General features: G+C 37.3%; 1 protein-coding gene across 3 annotated transcripts in view; it reads left to right on the plus strand.

Annotated features, from left to right (window-relative positions):
• The first annotated feature begins 6563 nt into the window (after window positions 1-6563).
• The window catches only part of PIK3C2G (phosphatidylinositol-4-phosphate 3-kinase catalytic subunit type 2 gamma), a 275977-nt gene continuing 268766 nt past the window's right edge, over window positions 6564-13774 (plus strand). For all 3 annotated transcript variants that reach the window (XM_062591246.1, XM_062591238.1, XM_062591256.1), the window contains exon 1: window positions 6564-6615. The gene's annotated coding sequence lies outside the window, so the exon portion shown is untranslated. The remainder of the gene's footprint in view (window positions 6616-13774) is intronic.

Here is a 13774-nt window from a genome sequence, read left to right on the forward strand (position 1 = left end):
TTTTATATCATTCAAATTTATTTAAGAAAAGAAGGCTTGCTTTTCCCCAGAAACATGACATTTGTGTTGCTATACTTGATACCTTTAAAGGCTAAATGCAGACAAATAAGACATTTTAATAGCCTGTGTGCATGTAAAAAACTGGTAGCCATCTTTGTAATGTGCATGAGTTGGTAAAGATGGAGTTAAAATTTGGAAATCCTGTAGGTAATTCAATATTTTTAAGGGGCAAAGTAATTGTCATTTTGCAGGTGTAGCAAGCACTTCAACAGAATGTCAGGTTGCTCAAGGTCAGCTGCCTCATGCACTTTTGACTAGGAAAGATGGGTCCTGGTTTAAAAGCAGTGTGTATATGTATTGCTTTTTAAAGTTGTTATTGTCATGGAAAAAGTCAGGCATACTGTTCAGCTACGAATTTCCAAGACAGCCATAGGAAGCTGTGGTTTGCTGCAGCAGCATGTGATGATGAGATGCGGAGGGAGTTGCAGGCCTGTGGCCGCCCAGGCTGCCTGTGTCTGCTGTTCGTGCCAGCCAGCTGCAGTGCGTGGAGGAGATTGCTAAACTTGTGGTATGAATTTTTATGTGCCAGGGAGACATTTACTCACAGCTCTGCATACCTGATCTTTGCCTATTCAGGATTAGCTCCATAATCCTGGACATACACATTTATGTGATTTCTCCTTCAATTATAGAGAATGGAAGTGGAAGGTACTTTGCCTGAGTCAGTATATGTAGCCTGGGAACTCAGCTGGTTTTACTTCCATGTCAGTCTGAGGAAGCTGGAGTCTGATCAAACCTCTTCATCCTCTCCCTGCAGAGACTCCTGATCCAAGTATGCCCTACACAAACGTGCAGGGAAGGCTCTGATGAAGGAAGGCTGCTACCTTTTATTTGTTGACCTACTCATACAGGTATCACATTCAGAAACTTACTCTTCTGTTTGGAAACATCTGCCATACGTGGCTTAATTTCACTCAAACTTTATCAGACTTTTTTTTTTTTTTTAATGGCATTATCTGTATTTTTCACTAAAAATGTTCTGGAAAAAAAAAAAAAACTTTTGCTTCTTTTGATGTCCTGCTGTTACTCCCCAGTGTTCATGTCTGACTTAAAGATTAATTAAAATAAATATCAAGTGCTACTAAAATAATTAATAAATTATACAATTTACATTCGATTGTAAGGGGAAGAATGTCTTGCACTTCCCTTTAAAAAATCAGCATGGTTCCAGAAAGGAAGGAAGCATGCTAATTACAATGCCTCCATGAGGCTTTGCAATTCATGGCTGAGAGTTGATCAGAAGATGCAAAGGAGGCAAACCGAGCATGTTAATGTTTTATACTTCAGTAGTTCTAATCCCAAAGCTTGTTATTAAAATATATAACAAGATTTGTCTTGTGCATTTCCAGCAGTTTGATGTTTTTCCATGTAGAAGAGTTAGACATTTAGGGTTAGATGCTGGTTCCATGCTAGTTTTGTACTGAGATAACTTGGCTGGAGTTTCTCCTAATTTGTAGTGGCTAATATGATATCAGAATCAGGCTATTTAGCTTTTTACAAAATATCCAAATGCTTAATAGCTTTATATGCACATCTCTCCTAACTAGCACTTACATATTTCTTTTCGCGCACAATAAAAAAGGAGCAGAAATTCTGCCTCTGATAGGAGCAGCAAATGTAATATGTTACTGTACAATCATTCTGTCCACTGTTGTTCATGAAAGGATATGACGATGCCCCTCTAAACACATTTGCTAATTTGGTGAGTAATTGCACCTGTTAGTAGAACAATGAGAGGAGAAATAAGAATAGAGAAGTCTGTTGTACAAGGATGCGTATACACATACTTTCTTCAAGTTATTTAAAAAAATGATAAATGTGTTCGAGTCTGGTATTATACGTTAAATTTTCTTAACATATGTCCTTTAAGCCATCTGTTAGGTACAACATGAAATGGGCTTATTTAGATTTTACTGTGACATGAGCTAGCCGCTTTGTTATAACAAATGAAGGTTCAGTTCTTAACTAGTCCTCTGGAACTGATCTATTTCATTAGCATAATTAACTGTTTCTAGGATACGTTTCTTGCCTGCATTCATTAGAGCCAACTTCCCTCTCTCTCTCCTAGAGATAAAAGAACCTGGGAATACTTTACTCTTGGCTACCTTAAATATATGACCACGACCATGAAAATAGCCATGCTGAGTCTGACTGAATATTTGTCTAGCTCAGAGGGCAGGAGGTGATGCCTAAAAAAACAGTGGAAGATCAGTATGAGCATGGAGAGGTGCTTATCTTGCATATTCTTGTGGCACCCTAGCCCTATCTTCCCCAAACCAGAGGGTGCGCGATTTTGGTTTCTTAATGTAACCTTTGCGCTGTACATTTTCCTACTCCCAGTCCTCTAGTGTCATTGCATTTCTCCCGTTTCTGCAGCCAAATGGAGTTGCTTCCTCTTCCTTTGCACTACCAAAGCCTCAGTAGTGGGAGTGCTGAGAATCTCGAGGAGATCTGAGGACTCTTTGTTTCTGTCTCCAAGTAAGTGGGAGAGCAGACTACAGTAAGAATCCAGCTCAGTCTCTTGGTGAAGTCTGTTTATCACTTTGTGAGATTAGCCTGCAATCCAAAGGAGGATCTGTGAAAGGCTTGAGCATGTTTACTGGTTGGAATTGCTGGATATCTGAGCAAGTCTGCACTGAACATACACAAGGTTTTAGGGATTAGACTGCCTGTGGGAATTGGAAATTTTGTCAGATCTGTGGGAAGTTTTGTGGGAGCTAAAAAAAAAAAAAAAAAAAAAAAAAAAACGTTTCTGATGCAAAGGATATTGCTGCTTCCTGCCCAACTTCAAATCCCTTTGACAGCACAGCAGCTTTACAGACCTCCAATAAAATTCTTCTATCTGTCTGGTGGTTTTTTCCACCTCATCTTCTAATTTGAAACAGGAAAAGCTTCTCCTCTTACTCCTCCCCCCCCACCAAAAAAAAAAAAAAAAAAAAAATCCACCCTGCCAAAATAGCACAACAGCAACAAAAACCTAAAATCATGAGGGAAGTGCCTGGGAAATATGAACCAGAGTAGATAGTCTGGAAAAGTTTTAAGGGTACTAAAGTCAGAGTTTTGTAACTGAAAATTTTGGACAGGTGCCATAGGAGCCATTGCCTCATTTGTCGTTTAGAGGAGAGTTTGAAACTTTTATCTTGAGAAGTAACTTGAAGTACAATTAATTTAATTCTGTATCAGCATGGTCCAGTGCCTATAGGTAGCTCACCTCCTCCACGTCACACTCTAGGCTCTCTCTCCCTCAGTGGGTTGCCAGTGTACTCCATTAGGCAAAGAAGACCCAGCAAAGTTGATGAGGCTTTTCCTATAAAGAAGCTGTGGTAGTATCCAGCAGCTCTGCTTATCATAGATGCTAGGGCAGGATGTGCCTAGAGTTGCAGGAGGACAGAGTCTATTACAATTTTAAGCTTGCACATCGCTCTGTCTTGCTGTTGAGATCCTGAGAGCAGACTGTATCTTAAAAGGGTAGTTCTGCAGGTTTTCTCTATATTTTTTGCCACATTTTTAAATGCTTTGTTACCACTACCATTAGTTTTAACTTTTTGTGCAGGCTCAGAAGCTTCCTTTGCATGTAATTGGAGGAGATTGTGTACATGGCATGGTCTGTACATCTACAGTCTATATTATTAATTATACAGTCTATATTATTAATTATACAGTCTATATTATTAATTCATACTCAGGTTCACAAGTTCTGTTTAGCACAGTAACATATTATAGAATTTATTTTTAGATTTATTCCCCTTGTAATTCCATAGAAAAATTTTCTTGGAAAGGTGTTTTTCCTTGTTACAGTGATCTGAGTAAGAACAGGGAACAGTTCAGTCTCTCAAAATTCCCTGGCCTCTTTAATAAATCTTGTGCCCTCCCATTCCCACTAACATGTAATTTAATATTCTACGGTGGTGAAGTACTACTGAAAATACAGTCCCATTAGCAATGTAGACATTTAGCAAACAGTCTTGGTAGGTGCAAGCAATTACAGAAGCTCAGAGAAGGACTTGCCTGTCAACAGTAATAGTCATTAAAGTACTTACTACCCTAAATCTTGAACTTTTATAACTCTTCTTGTATTTAATTCTAGGCATATAATAAGTATTTACTTTCAGTACAACTTTTTTCCACACAGCACTCTTCTCTAATTAGCACTACCTTTCCAGTAAAAATAGTGTCTTTTTGAGGCAGGAAGGATTTTGCTTTTGCTAAGTAAAGAGCAAACCAGTATCTTGATCATAGTTAGAAAAATCAGGTGGAAATAGTGCGTCTGATAGATAGGTGTGTGATTATACTGTTGGGGGTGTGTCTGTGTATGCATAATATTCATACTTAGGAAGAATACTCTTTAAAAAGTTTCAGATTTGGACTTAGAAAATTCATCTTTTCTGGGGGGAAAAAACTGAAGAACATAGCAAAATAAATGTTTGATTTGATATCGTTCACTTCTGTTGGTTTTTGACCTAGAAGCTCATTAACCTAAGTTCCAAAAAGCTTATCTAAAAAAATTCAGAATTTATATCGGGAGTGGGAGAACAGAGGATGTGGAATTTTGAACTCTGGTGGAACTTCACTGGCTCTACATTTAGAACAGGCTTGACCTTTCTCAGGCTCAGGTCCTGTGCTCAGTGTTCACAAGGCTTTCTCAGTGTTTATAAAAAAAACAAACAGAAAGAGTCAACACTTCTGACTGAGAATTGTGTGTGTGTGTGTGTGTAGGTTTTTATGTTGAAAAAGTAATGTCTTTATTTTGCAAAACTATTAGCTTCCGAAAACAAGCATCATTTGGCTGTTCCTGAGGTGCATGTCGTGAAATTTCGGTGGAGTATGGGTTCTTGCGTTATGTGAGGAACAAGGGTGACAATGGTGCTTATGTGACTTCTTTGAAATGATTAAATATATTCCACTGTGCTCTTGCCCTGTGAAGAAGTAAAAAAAATAAAACCAAATAAGAGGAGAATACATTTCTCTGTCTTTGGTGGGGGGGGGGTCAGTTGACAGTACTGTTTTATCTGTCTGTCTTTGCAGCGAGCAACAGCACAGTTGACCATTTCTTATTCCATCTGTTGAAGGCAGGAATGTGCATATCCATCTTCTCTTTCATTATATTAATTCTTCAAATGAGGTTTTGTTCCCAAGTGAAGTGAATAGAAACATTTATTTTGGCTTCAACAAAAGAAACATGTCATCCAAAAAATTATAAATTGTTCTATTCTTAAGTAGTCTATTATGTTACCTTAAGTGCCTACTAACAAAAGTATAAAATCACTAAACCATGCATATTTTTGGATAGAATTTAAGTACTTTTTTTTTTTTTTTTTTAAGGAAAGAAAAAACATCCTTACTTTTTTTCTATATATTGAAACAAAGTACAGAAGTTACCCGTTTGGCTTGGAATACCGGCGGAGCATGTACCAAAGAATGGAAAACAGGAGTATTTATTTAGAAGCTGACAGATGGGCAAGAGTCAAAAGTAATAGCTGTGTTCAGCATGTAAAACTTAAGCTAACTTAGAGGATAGCTTTTTTTCATCTTAGATGCAATAAATTGGTCAGGTGTCCATATGTAAATGTGTATATGTACATGACATTTAGATACTCAAGACTTAATTGGAAGAGGAAGAGATATTATAAAGCTAGTAACTCTAGGTGGAAAAAGTGCATGCTCTTCAGTGTATTAGTTACAGAATTTAATACCTTATCTCCCTTTTTCATATTCCACAGATACTGTTTTAAGTAAGGTAGCAAAGGCTGGTATTGGATATTTGTGCCTGTTATTTTTTTTTAATGAAAGTTTACAAGGTATTTTGAGGAATAGGAAGTGTTACAGATTTTTTAAAAGGAAGTTTGAGTAGGGAGCAGAATACTTTTTTCAAATTCTCTAGAGACAGACCAAATGAAATCCAGGAGTCAGTTATAGAAAGAGGAGATTCTTATCTGGATTTTGGATTTGTTTTTTTGTGCAGTTTATGGGAAGCTTAGGAATTATGGGAGTATCCAAAGTGTATATCCTTAGTTTACTTTTATAGATTTCATAAACTTGATTCTAAGGTCTGTATGAAAAGAGATAGAGCACCAGACACTGACCATCTAAAGAGGTAAATCCAGGCAAATATGCCTTCACTGTATTCACTGTGGTTAAACAAATTCCAACTCCAAAACAAAACATAAGTGAATTGTTTTTTTTTTTTTTTTTTTTTTTGAAATAAGACCCAAGAGGAAACTGTAAAAAAAAAAAAAAAAATCTATTCATTTTAACAATTCAGATGGTGCAAGTCACTTCATGATTTTTTAACCTCCGTCTTATACTGTATATCTTTTATGATGTTAATAATAGGATATACAACAATAACTTAGAGTTGTTAATTCCTTCTTGCTTCTTCCAGTTATAAAGAAATGCTTATGAAACGCCATAATGAAAAGCGAGCATCAAGCCAACTGCAGCACAGTTAAAAGTGGATTAAAAAAAAAATCACCTGAGAACAGTTTAAATTTTGAGGGGTGAAAAGTCAATTCTCCTCCTAAAGTAAGAAGGCTTCAGTTTATATCCACTCTAAAGGTAAGCCAGTATTTTTCACAAATAGCAACTGATTAAATGCTTTATTTTGAGCGTGATTTCCAGGCTGAAATGTTGAAGACATTTTTAGAAATGCTACCCCCATCAGTGTGTCAAGCGAGCAGATGTAAACTAGAAAGATCAGGTGTGAGGGATGGCTGGCAGGTTCACCTTGCCTAAACTTAGGATCCTGTTACAAAGCGCTTCCTGTGGTGGAGATGGTATTTGGACTTGCCATGTGTTCAGTGGAGACTAGAGCATCTTTGTTTGCTTGAGAGGAATCCCATCTTCAGATGTCTGGTCCTTTACCTTGACTGTGAAGGAGGTCTAGATGACTACATTAGATTAGGATGCAGCTGTCTAAAGCTGGCTCAGCTGAATCCTTATTTACTTATTTATTTATTTTAATGTCTAGCTTACCTAAAAATCAGGTCCCCAAAATTAGGGTCTGAGGTTTTTAAAGAATGTTTCCTTAAAGTGACCTCCCACATTTGGCATAAGGATTCATTTGGATTAATGAGTCAAGGTGATTGAACAGAAATGAGAACGAACCGATTGTCTTGACTAAATCAGCACTTCAAATAATTAAAGACTTGTATTAAATTTAAAGAACATTGACTTTTCCTTTTCCTATACATCTATTCAATACTAAAATCCTGAAGTTTTACCAAAAAAAGTTTCTGTCCTTGGCCTTGATCTTGCAAACAGAGGAGCTTAACAGACAAGCCCAATCGTGAGTGGTTTTGTTAAAGAAGCAAACAAGTTAACTGTTCATAGTGTGAAGCTTTGGGATTTGAGCTTACAGCAAGAAGTGCAGGAAAGTTCACCAGAGCCTGTCGTGGTCAGACCAGATGGTGCCGAGCTTTCTGTTGCAGCACAGTACCTTGTGAGGAGCCTGTGCTCAGATTCGCCTGGCAGAATGTGACCGTAAAGGAGCAGTCCCCCTTTGTCGATGTCCCCCTTTGGGCTATGTCAGTCCCACTGGTGTTTAGCCAGCGCTCAGTTTTCACTGTACGACTGGACATAAAGATTTTGCAGCATGTAGATAATTGAAATGCTCTTAGTTTCAATTAACAAAAGGGAGTGTTGTTGCAGGTTTGAAAACACAGCTGGGATACTGCAAAGACAGTGTAACTTTTACATTCGTTTTGGTTGTAGATATGCTGTGTCCTTGTTAATGTTGCTTTGAAACCCGTAGATGAAAGGACTTTATAGCAATGTAAATAAATTATTATTTTGATTTATCATAATGCAGCAGAGATGATAGGCACCATTCAAAGAATGCTTCACTGAGAAATCATATCAAAGGAGTACTTTTTTTCTTTCTTTTTTTTCCTCTACCCCCTGCAGTGTACCTTTCTGACTTTCCCTAATTGCATTGATGTGAATTACTGCCGTGCACTGAGGTACATATTTAGCTCTACATCCTTCCTTACTGTTTGGAACATGAATAAAATTCAACAGTAGCATAGTTTTCTAGTTTAACTCCCAGAGCAGCAATTCACTCATAAAAGAATTAAACTCCATAAATCCATGAAAAGATAATTGAAATTCATTATAATTTCACCGGGGGAAGGACTTTCTAGCAGAAACAATGATTTTTATTTTTTGATGAGAGCAGTTTTAAACCTCAGAGTTGATACTGTTCTCCAGTAGAGCAGATGGAAGCTAGTGGAATTATACAGTTGTCAGGCCTGCTTCTCTCTTGTAAGGAAAAGAGATTCAGATGCTGTATATTCATTGTTACCATGAATAAGCTATAGTCTTAACATATTTGTTTTTTCCTAGAGGAGATTTAAATTTAGCTGTTCCTCCTTAAAAATGCAGAGCTGTACCCAGACTAACTAAAAATGTGTGAACTAGTACAATCAGAAAACAGAGCAAGCAGAGCATGTTCTTTCTTGCCCATTGGTTTAAGTCTCCAAGAGCCACTGAAAACCAGAAACTAGATTCTTGATAATACCTTGCCTTCCTTTGCTATATGTTAGAAAAAGAAGCAGCACAATTTTTTCAGGGTTAAATAATATGCTGAAAAACGTTGTGATCTGTCTCCTACAAGACCGAAGGCTAGCCTAATAGAAGGATGTGAGCGAGTGACACCAAGGATGTGTGAGGCTAATCTTTTATCACTTGTTCCTTTCAAAATTCCTGGAAGTTTTTTTTATTCCTTTTGTAGAACAACTGGTGATGAAGATTGTATTTCTCTGTTCTAATACTGTAGTGTGCAGTCCTTCCTAATAGGAGATTGAGATTTGCTTCTCTTGCAAAGCAGACAAACCCATACATGTTGTCTCTCAGAAGAATGCCTGGTCTTCCAGTCTAATAATACAGAACAGTTTAAAAGGGTGCAGTAAGCAATCATTGTATAAGATTTCTAAAATACTTACTGCAACAGGAACAAATCCTCCTTCTAGAGAAGTAACTTGACTGGTAGGACAGGGAAAGGTATTCGTCCTTTCTGGCCCGGTGACTTTTTAGTGGTTCCTTGAATGGAGGGCAATTTGAAAAGAAGGCTGAAAGCCAGATTCTTGGCCTCTGTGTATCCCAGGCATAATGTAATGATTATTCAAATTTGTTGGAAAATTTCATCTAGTGGGTCAAAAGGGAAACTTGGTTGGAGTTTTCCATGTCCGTAGTGCGTTATTTAACCACTGTAGTCTAGATGCACTAGAGTGCATCCCTTCCTTTCCAATCTGATTTAAACAAAAGTGAGGAACATCATGGAAAATAAGAAACTCTATATCAGAAACAGTGTATTCATGATTCCAAATTATCTATCTTTTTAGAAAGCATTTCAGTCATATACCTTTTCCGATACAAAATTCTAGATCCTGTTGCTCTGCAGGACAAATGCAACGTATACTAATTAGATAATCACAGATTTGCTTCAAAGACATGCTGAAAGAAGAGTATTAACCTTTGCAAAAAATGTGCATTTTAGAGCAATATTTATAGTTAGTCTGCGTTCTGTAGCCTTATACTGTTTTAGCCTAGGCATAAATAAATGTATAAAAAGTTTTAGAAAATCTAGGTCCTATTTTTCTTGATATGATACTGTTGTTCATCTTTTCTCTGCTAACTTTGTCACTCAGAAGAGAGCATCCCATTATTAGCCTCTAACATTCTACAGTGTTTTTCTGATCTTCCCTCCCCACAGGTTTCTGTTTCTGAGAGTGATTTTTTTCTTCTTCTTCTTCTTCTTCTTCTTTTGAAAATAATATGTTCGTTGGAAACTTTAGGGTGATGTTCTTGCCTAATGTACCAAGACCTTGATAAGACGTAATGTGACACATTTCATCAGTTGCTATTTCCATAAACAGAAAATGCGTCTCTGGAGTGTATCAGACTTTTTTACAGGCTTTGCTCAGTAGAAGGGTACAAATGCCAAGTTAAACACATTTTCAAAAGAAGTACTTTTCTCTCTGTACAGACAGGGGGAAAGAAGAATTATTTATGTCTTTACTTCGTATCACATATCTGAACTTTCCATGTTTACCGTCTCCCTTACCCCACTGCAAAATCCAAAGAGGTGATTTCCCCTGCCCCCACACCCTATTAAGGAATGTTTTCTTTGAGGTCTTTTCTTTTTTTTTTTAAAAAAAAAAAAAAAAAGTTTTGTGTGTAGCTTTTTGTGTGTATTTTATTTTTTAATGGAACAATCATTGGAAATGTAGCTTGATAAAGTGAGCTCTTTTTCGAGTAGTATCCCTCCTTAGAAGAACCTGATTTTAAAAGATTCTTTCCTAGGAGACAAAGAGAAAAGAATTGGAAAAAGAGCAAAAGAAGAATAAAATCGATGTATCCACTATGGCGTTTATTCCATCACACTTTATTTTTTTTTGTTCATTATTTCTACCAGTGTTTTAAAAAAACTTCTGTACATACATGTACATATAACTGGTTTAGTGTATACACACAAATGCGCGCACGCGCTAACCACAACTTGAGAAGGAGTTGGAGTTTTTACTGGGTCTTGCACTTAATATAAATGAGCAATATCATGCTACTCTGAAAAACTGATTGCATGCTAGTGAAAATAGTGGATTAGATTATTTTCTGAGGTTCTTCTCAGATTTTTAAGTGTTTTTTTCTTTTAATACAAAATATTTGTTTAAATTGTGAAATAAATGCAGGATTGGGGCATTTCAACAGGTATTTAAAATAAAAATCAAGTGTCAGTTAAGTGTTGCAGGGAACTTAGTTTTGGTTGGTCATACCTTACCAGTGTTTGACTTTCATGAACCTGTGAAAGAATGGATTTTTAATAGGATGTTTTAATGTTCACAGGAAATAAATTTTATATTTTCATGCGCAGCTGTTCCAGAAACCAGATTTGGAGTTTACATGCATATACTATGCATTGGCAGCATGTAGACAGAGTAAAATCAGTGGCCTGGTAGTTTTTTCTGACAAATAACCAGTAAAACACAGCTTGAATTTTTGTTCTCAAATAATCATAATGACTTACTTGTAAATTATCCATGATTAAAAACTATAAAAGAGAGAGAGAGAAAAGATAATTAATAAAGTCTGAAAAGGACAATTTATTTAATGATCAGGAAGAAGCCAGATTCATCAAATAAAATGGTTCGTTCTGCTGTACAGTATAATGTAGTATTTGAAAGTGATTATTTTCTTTTTGAAAGCTAATTTCCACTGAATAGTGGGGACCAGCAAAAACAGGTGATGACAAATAGGGTCTTAAGAATGGTGCAAAGAGGAAGAGTAAAGCTGATCAAAACCACTGATAGGAGAAGGAGTTTATAGGTTGTCTTGAAAGTAGTAAATTCTACTTTTCACCATGAGTATTTATGGTAATTTATTAGCAGTGTATATTTAAATAGCAATTAATTTGTGGCAACCAGAACTGCTTGTGCCCGCTGTTTTCCATAACTGCCTATCCAGGGACCGAGTCAGATTTCCAGAGCTGATTTTATGAAGATAGCAGTTGGCAAAGACTGCACCTGCAAAGTAAACAGCCTATCATTTATGTATATGAAGTCACCACACTGTTTATTTGCAGAACTCTGCAATATGTAATATTAATATTTAATTAATCATGCTTTCTTGCAAATGTTTTGTGCTGCTGAGTGTACTGAGCTTATTTTTGCTTAGGCTATCTGTACTGCATTATTGCAGCAAGGATGAGAGTAGCAAAGAGCTGGACAGCTGTTAATTGTAATTATCTCAATAATGTAGTAAACTTCTTTACAGTCAGGCTTTGTACAGCATTTTAATTCCGCTAGTTCAATTTTTTTGCTAGTCATAAAAATAAATTTTGATGTACTGCATGTAATAAATCAACATCTTGAAAATTGTCAGATATTTCTAATCAAGTTCCTGCAGTATCTCACTACAGCCAGGCACATAAAAGACAAGTAGCTACAACTGAAAGTACCTGTGTAAAGTTCACCTATGCTGCTCAGTAATAATTTAAATCAGGCTGGTTTCATTCAGTGTCTAACTGTTGTCTAACAGATCAGCATTGTGTAACATTTGACACTTCATAGGAATAGTTGCTGTTGGAAGGCACCTCTGGAGGTCATCTGGTTGAAGTCCCCTGTGCAAGCAGGGTCAGCTGGAGCACATTGCCCAGGACTATGTCCAGGTGGGTTTTGAGCTTCTCCAAGAATGAAGACTCCACAATCTCTCTGGGCTACCTGCTCCAGCATTCAACCACCCTCGCAGCAAAGGAGTGTTTTGTTATGTTTAAGTGGAATTTTCTGTGTTTAAGTTTGTGCCCATTGCTTCTCATCCTGTCACTGGTCACCACTGAGAAGAGTCTGGCTCAGTCTTCTTCACACTCTCTCATCAGATATTTATGAACACTGATAGGGACCCTCTGAGCCTTCTCTTCACCAGGCTGCATGATTCCAGGTAAAACTTGCAAAAAACTCTTAATGTTGAAGTTGCCTAGAGCTTATTTCCTCAGCCAAACCGAATAAAAATTCTCAATGACATCTCAGTACCACATTCATTTGATTGCTGAGTGTAAAGAACATCAGAACTACTGCTAATAAGTAGGCTGTTTATGCTCAATTCAGCCTCAGAGTTGCCTCATGTTCTATTGTGGGCTGTCATGTCTCCCCAAGATGTATTGAGGGCAGTATAGTTATTAGGTTGGGTTGTTACACCTTTGGATTTAGCAGTCTCACCTGTGATGATTATGAATCTGGAACTTTCTGTAACAAAAGATGAGTTACTGTCTCTTACCTTGTTGCAAGGAATTGGACAAAGTACTACCTGCTGCTCTGGAGCGTTTGTCTGTCCTTGGCGACAACTTCATGGATACTGTTTTGACATGGCTGAAGTTTACAGTGATTATTTTCTCTCGAAGTTAGGCACTGCATTGCTTCCATGAAATGACTGCAGCTTCTGGGACCATAACTCAATCTGAGACTTTTCTTTCCCTATATCTTTAGGTACATGCAAATCTTAGTAACATTTACGTAGGTTTCAGAGAAGAAAATGGTTTTAGTTTACATTATTCTTCTAATGAAGCTGGTGCTTCAATCACCAAGTCCCTTCTAGCCTTTCCATAATTTATTTGGAACACTCCTAGCCCTACAATAGAAGTCTTATGCTTGAGATTCAGATGGTATCTGCAGTAATCTTCCTGCAACAGGAAGATTACTGTTTATGGCTAACAAGATTGGAGGACAAGAGAAAAAGAATAGAAAATTCCAGACAGGGCAGCATCAGGCATGTGAGTCTGTCAGTGCATGAGAAAGCATTCCTCATGTTCATCTCTGAGGCTGTAATCCTGTGATTGGTGTGAACAACTAGTACTTGGAGAGCAGAGGCTACCTGGAGTCTGCCACCAGCAAATTAATGCTGCTGTGCTTTGACAGTTCTTGGTAGAGATTTGTAGCGTGTTCGAGGAGACCACTTAATCAGCCAGGAGATAGGTTGTTAAGAGTGGATCTTCAGTGCGGGGATGTGGGCTCTGTGTTATTAACTGAACAGAATTGGAGCAGTATTGCATATGTTTCTGGACTACATCACTCACTGGAAGTGATTTGTGTGAGATTCTTAATAATTTATGGCGTGCCAGCTGAGTGCTGGTAGGTCTGCCAAGGTCATTGTCCCGTGGAGGTCTATAAAGTTGTATCTTAACTAGTTTACCCTGGGCTTGCTGCCATCCAAAACACCCTGGACGGCA

Source organism: Rhea pennata, chromosome 1 (assembly GCF_028389875.1).
Source record: "Rhea pennata isolate bPtePen1 chromosome 1, bPtePen1.pri, whole genome shotgun sequence".
In the NCBI taxonomy this organism is placed as follows: domain Eukaryota; kingdom Metazoa; phylum Chordata; class Aves; order Rheiformes; family Rheidae; genus Rhea; species Rhea pennata.